The sequence below is a fragment of the Hydra vulgaris genome, chromosome 08 (assembly GCF_038396675.1).
Source record: "Hydra vulgaris chromosome 08, alternate assembly HydraT2T_AEP".
In the NCBI taxonomy this organism is placed as follows: Eukaryota; Metazoa; Cnidaria; class Hydrozoa; order Anthoathecata; family Hydridae; genus Hydra; species Hydra vulgaris.
The window spans coordinates 60848361-60855319 of NC_088927.1; the positions used below are offsets into that span (position 1 = coordinate 60848361).

At 27.7% G+C, this 6959-nt stretch overlaps 1 long non-coding RNA gene across 1 annotated transcript; it reads right to left on the reverse strand.

Annotated features, from left to right (window-relative positions):
- Nucleotides 1-1802: 1802 nt before the first annotated feature.
- LOC136084408 (uncharacterized) lies at nucleotides 1803-3036 on the reverse strand. Its single transcript, XR_010640545.1, has 3 exons — nucleotides 2806-3036; nucleotides 2469-2685; nucleotides 1803-2165 (listed from the first exon to the last, which is right to left on the reverse strand). It is a non-coding gene; the product is annotated as an uncharacterized LOC136084408 (long non-coding RNA).
- Nucleotides 3037-6959: the final 3923 nt, after the last annotated feature.

The window sequence follows — 6959 nt, forward strand, 5'->3', positions numbered from 1 at the left end:
TTTTGTAAGAAGATTGGATTTAGTGAGAGCAGTATTATCATTATTGACTCTATTTCGCGTTCTCCAAAACACTCCCTAAAATCATGATAGACCTGATTTACTGGCACGCCAATAGATAATTTAGCAGAAATGTTTTTTTTTTACATTACCCGGGATTGGCTGGTACATAGTATTAGTATGATGTGTATGATTGTGAGTTTTTATGTAACACACATTTGTGGTTACATCCTAGCAGGGCAGAAAGCATCTGATTTAACACTACCTCTAAAGTAACTTTTATTTACTTTTCTTGGAGGTTCTTTTGCAGAGCAATGTGGCTTTAAATGACCATCACCTTGACAAATAAAATAACTTGTTTTTGTCTCTTTGCTGCTATGTTTTCTTCCAGTTTCTTTACCGAAAATACACAATTATCAATCTCCTCTTTTTCTTTCCGTGTTAAGAACTCTGACTCTGAGGAAAACTCATAGGTTTCTGTAGAAAATTTGCCTTTATTATACCCCTCTATGTGTTTAATCAATAATATTTTTTGAAAAAAAACTTGAATGCAGTTTTTATAATAACAAGAAGTTCTTTTATCTCTCCACTGCCTGTCAGCGAATATGGCCTTATGCATCAGCAGTGTATGCTTTTTTAAACTATCTTTTCTTAAAAACGATCTTACACAAGTGGAGCATTTAAAACTAAAAATCAAACTTTTTGTTTAAAATTAAAGTTAAAAGTCAATATTAAAGATATTTGCTAAATATTTCACCCAGGAGTTTTCATAAGGCACAACTGAGCATCAGATAAACTAGTTAAGGGATTGAACGAAGATGATAAACAAAAATAAATATTTTAAAATATTTTAGAAACAAACATTGAAGCACAAATTAAGGATATATCACAAATTCAAAAAATAATGAAATCTCTATAAAATTTATAAATTAAAAGTTATTTAAAATACAAAACTTTTCCAAACACGATAAAAAATATGAATATATAACAAAGTTAATTTTGAAAGAGTTACTCTTTCAAAATTAACTTTGTTTAAGAGTATAATTATTCATAACAAAATTCGCGCTGATACACTAGAACAATATAGAAATAAATGACTTGCTTGTGAACAAAATAGTATCAATAAAATGAGACTTATACATTTTCTAATACTTTACAAATGTAAGACTTCCCCTAAATGAAAAACTTGTAATAAATTCACATGTAATAATTTAATTATAGGGAGACTTACACACTTAAAAAATCTTCTTACAATAAATAACTCAAAGAAGGGAAAAATTACGCATTTGAAAAAACTTCACAACGTAAAAATTTTGCGTCATAATAACAATTTCATTAAAGGAGGGAGGGGGAGAATGACACACTTTAAAAAAAATCATAATAGGAAAATTGTGTCTCACAAGCAATAATTTCATCAAAGGGAGACACATTAAAAAAAACTTTACAAAGGGAAGACAAGTATTATTTTACAGTAATATTTAAGTATTGCATTCAAGTAACAAACATTACATTTAAGTAACAAAGGGAAGACAAGTACCAATTTCATTTTAGGGAGGCTTACGCATTTAAAAAATTCAGAAATAGAACATATCTTCTCACATGTAATAATTTTATTAAGGGGAAACTTACACTCTTAAAAAAACTATTCACAATAAATAATACAATGATGGAGAGAATTACACACTTTGAAAAACTTCTCAAAGGGAAAATTGGGAAAAGGAGAAAAAAAATTTCTCACAAATAATAATTTTATTAAGGGGAAACTTGCACAATAAAAAAACAACTTAACAAATGTGCGACTTAGTTTCACAAGTAATAATTTTTCATTCATCATTACATAAAAATACATATGATAATTTTTTTTTAATTCTAATATTTGAATACATAATACATATACATTTAAATACAATACATTTGAATACAATAATATATAAATATATAAACTATAGTAAATAACATGCAAATATATATAAAAAGTATATATTTATCCGCAGAATATATTAATTATATATAAAATGTTCATAAATAAATGATATATAAATACATAAAAAATAACATATAAATGTATTAACTAATATATAAATAGTAAAAACGTTATTTTTTGGCTCGTTTTTATTTGTCGCCAATGGCACTCTCGATGTTGTTTGCACCATAACCAATATTTTCACCTACAATAGTATCTATAGAAATAATATTTAGCACAAAATTTTCAATCTTAAAGCATGTATTAGAAAATCAAAAATAAACAATTAAATTTAAAAGCAAAGTAAATAAGCTTTGCTTTCAAATTTAATTGCCAAAAAGTGAACAAACTCAAACACATCCATAATAAAAGTTTATATTTAAATATACGTTATCAGCTTAAAATTTATAATAAAACACTTGTTGTTAGAAAGTTATACATAAAAAAATTATTCAACATTAAAAATTATTTGCTAATAAAGAATAGGAGCAAACGAGTAATAAATTACTGTTCAACGTTCTGACTCATTCTTATATAAAGTGCAATAGCTACGAACTCGCATTCAATGCTCGCCTTTATGCATTTATAATAAGGAGTGCTTGTAAATTTTCTTTATCCTTTTATTCCATACTTGCTGAATAATGTCTGTATACCATACTAGCATTCAAAACATTTCCAATTGTTATTCGTGGAATCGCTTCTCCCACTCCTCTCATTTGAGTATCCTTAAATAATATCCAAAAATAAAAACATGATTAAATATTGAAATGTATATATCATATAAAGGCACAATATATTCTGAGCAAATAAATCACTTTTTTTTACAAGTTTATTTAAGTACTTACATATAATCGTTCTATTACAAATTAACTTCCAGGTGTAGTGGAGCATATACTTGACCCGGATCAAGGCAGTTAATACTATCAAAATATGGATTACTTCTGAAAACAGTAATGCAACAACAATAATAAAAAACTATGTATTTGGTTTTTGGCCCAAAATAAGAAAAAAAAGAGATAAAGAACATAATAAAAACATAGTAAAAAAAAACACTTAATAGTAGTTGTTTTTGCTTAATCATATAACCACAAACAACTACCAAATAAACATTTTCACTCCTTTAAACATGTGTGTGTTAAAATTACTGTAACAAAAAGATCACTAATTTTAATTTGGCTTCATATTTGTCAATAATAAATACTTATTATTATAAGTATAATAATTAAGTATATATAAGTAATATATAAATAAATTTAAAAAAATAACGTTTTATAATTATAGAAGAACATTTGTTTATTCGCCAGGCGATACAGTTGAAATCGATCTCACAAAAGTAGATGATCAATAACTAGTTTGGCAAATTTATTTTTCGTGGTGTAAAGGAAACATTCCTTCTACTTTAAATATTAACAATAGTGCCGATTTTTACACAACCGATACTTTTATGGGCTGTCCATCATCTTATTTAAGTACAAATAATATAACTGAGCTGTTAGTCGTAGACACAACTAGCGATTATAATTACGTTAACGACAAACCTCCTGCAATTATTGCAGGAAACAATTCATTTCAAATTACTGTTAAATTTTTAGAAAAATATAAAGGTTTGTTAACACTATATTTTCAATATCCAGCTCAAATAGTTCAAACCGGAACAGGAGAAGACGAAAATTACATATATTCTGCAAACAAATTTAAATTATCATAATTTAATATACGACATTTTTATTTTGATTAAAATAACCATGTTAGAACTAGATGTTTTATAAACTCACAGCTATTTAATTTGAAAAAATTTATTAAAAAACAAACTTCTTTCTTTTTTTTTATTTGTTCATCTATATGGCTCGAAGGCGTAGTAGAAGAAGTGGTCATCGACGTAGACATAGAGGTCATAGAGGTCGAGAAAAATTAATAACTATTGTTAATAATTTAGCAAAACAACTATTTAAATCGGATGTAGGAGCTTATGCGATTGATTATGTACAAAAACAACGTAACGCGTAAAAAGTTTTGTTGTTCGTCGTGCAAATGAAAAAAGATATAAAAGACGAAATAAAAGAATTCGAGGATTAGGAGAACATACAAAAGAAGTTGCAACTATATTTCTCTGCCTTGTATTTAACTAGAAAATTCTACTAAATATTCAAAAATATGCTTTCGATTTTACGCGTAATAAATTGTCTGAACTAAACCCATGATAAATGTATAAAAAGAAAGTGTTCTTTTATAGAATAATAATAAACTATTCAATAAATAGATCTTAAGTAATAAAATATTCCAAATTAATTTTAAAGTTATCATTTTCATAAATAAATCACTACAATGCGAAAAAGAAAGGGAAGAGGAAAAATACATTTACCACCCTTGCATAAGGAGCGGGTAAAAAAAGGGAAAAAAAGAGTATATTTACCACCGTTAAAAGGAGCAGGTAGAAAAAGACAAATGCGGGGAAAATGTTAGGAGCAGTAGGAAGAGCTGCTTTAGGAGGCGCTCTATGTGGAGGTATTTCTTACGGGAATAATCATATTGGAAAATAATTGTATTTTTATATAAACAATATGTTACAAAAAAATGTAATAAATTGTTTTCATTTTACGATCTTTTTTATAATTATCATATTATATAATATATAACATGAAGTGCAATACAAACATAAAAATATAGAGCTATTCCAGCGCATATTATTATAAACAATTCAGGTAACACTTCTACTACAATACTATAAATACCAAATTCGAATGCTATAAAAAGTACAGATATGCAATTCAATAACAAAATATATAATGTTCATGTTTATAATAATTTTTCAATGATTCAAATAAGTAACCTCCTAGTACAACGATAATAATAATTGATAGCAATAATATAATTGTAGCAATTCTTTTTTTATTAATTTCTTTTAATATTTTTATCACCTTATTAAAATTGTTGCAACGGTTTATTCTTTTCCATTAAGAATGATAAGATTAAAAATTTTTTTACATATGTGTATCTTTGGCTACGTTCATTAATTTTTAATTTGTCTGAATACGTTGTCATTATTTTTTTCAATAAATTATTACATAAATTATACATAAATCAATTTTTAATTTGGCTGAATACAAACGGGAACGATTATTGTGATATTTACCTATCATCAGGTGAACCTAACATGGCGAAAAAATTTAACATTCATCAATGATCACAAGCTTGCGACAACTTTATTCTTTTTTAAAAAGTGACAGAGAGACAAGAGAAGTCGGCTTGCAAAAACTTTATTCTTTTTTGAGAAGTATTAAGTCGAATTCCAATCAATTTTATAATATCGAGGACACAATTAAATAAAAAACTTTGATCGAAATGATAATATTAAAGGGAATAATGTATAATTCTCTTTTATTGCCTTATAAAAAATGTTTAAAATTTACTCATTATCAATAGGATGTAAGAAATTTTGCTTCGTTTTAAAAATTGGACACAAAACTAAAAAAAACAAATTTTATTCCTTTTACAGTGTCCGACGAAAAAAAAGCTTAGATAGACATGCAAGAGAACTCAACTAATTGCTACAACTGATATAAAAAAAATAAACAAAAAATTTTTATTTGGTGCATTGATTCTTAGATAGAAAAAAAATGACGAAAATTTGAGAATTTTTATTGAAATAACGAAATAGACCGAACTAATACTTTGTGGTGAAGCCACGGCTTTTGATCACTGCCTTGCACTGACGAGGCATACTCTCAAGTGATTGTAAGAGTTCCCAAGAAATGTTCTTCCATTGATTTTGAAGAATTTGAAACAACTCTTCTTCATTTTTTGGAGCTCTTGTCTTGATTCCCTGATCCAATATACTCCAGAGATTCTCGATAGGGTTCAGATAAGGACTTTGAGCTGGCCTAGAAAGAACCACTAATTTTTTGTTCTTCAAACAATTTTTCACATTGTTTGCCGTATGTTTCGGGTCATTATCTTGCTGAAAGACCCTTTTATCTTTAAACTTTTATCTTTAAAGAGCTCATTTTGCACTAGATATCAGTTGATAAAATAAGATTTGTTAGTACATTTTACTGTCTATAAAACCAGGAATTATATACAAGCGACCAACACCCTGTGAAGTAAAACATCACTATACATTCACTTTTTTATCGTGCTTTGCTGTTGGCTGTGTTACTAATGGATCGTAACGTTCATTATGTAACCGCCAAACACGCGACCGTCCACTGAAGCGCAAACAAAATGGTGACTCATCACTCCATAAAACATTTTTCCATTGTTCGATTGTCCAATTCAGAAATAAATGGATTTTTAACGCTCCAGTAAGATTTAAATTTCCTGTTAGAATGGATCCTTCGAAAAACCGTCCGTTCGTCAACAGCCAGTTTAAAATTTCTCTTTATTTCAGCCGCTGTTATCTTTCTATTCTTTCGAACCTCTCTTATAATTAATCTGTCCTCCTTGGCAGTTGTTTTACGCCTTCTTCCGCTCCCTTCTTTGCGTTTAAAACTTCCCGTCAAATAATACTTGAACAAAAATCTTCGGTTCAATTTTTTTTTAATTTAATGGTCAGTGTATCCACTTTCATGCCATGCCGCAATATGGCCCTTTTCAAACTCAGTGAGTTGTTTTCTTATCTTTTTTTGAGTTGTCTGGCGCATTGTTCGACTTGGGTGCTTTGATAGAAAAAGCGATAATTGAAGTAAGAAAAATAATTTAGAATTACGTTTTCGCTCACAATAAACATTTTTTTTTTCACAACTTGCCAAAACTTTGTCCGGAATTCAATATATCAAGCTCTAATTGACAAATAATAAAATGACGTAAACATGCGGTTGTAGTTTGCCCAAAGATAATTCTATAATATTAAAGATACACTATTGAAATGAATTATTTCTTCCTGAAATAGTATTAAAAAATATATATATTGTAAAGAATATTTGATTGTCATTCTTTTTTGCTGTAATTTTTTCAGAGTTTACCTAAGCTTTTTTTTTGACGGACACTGTAACTGAAGCCG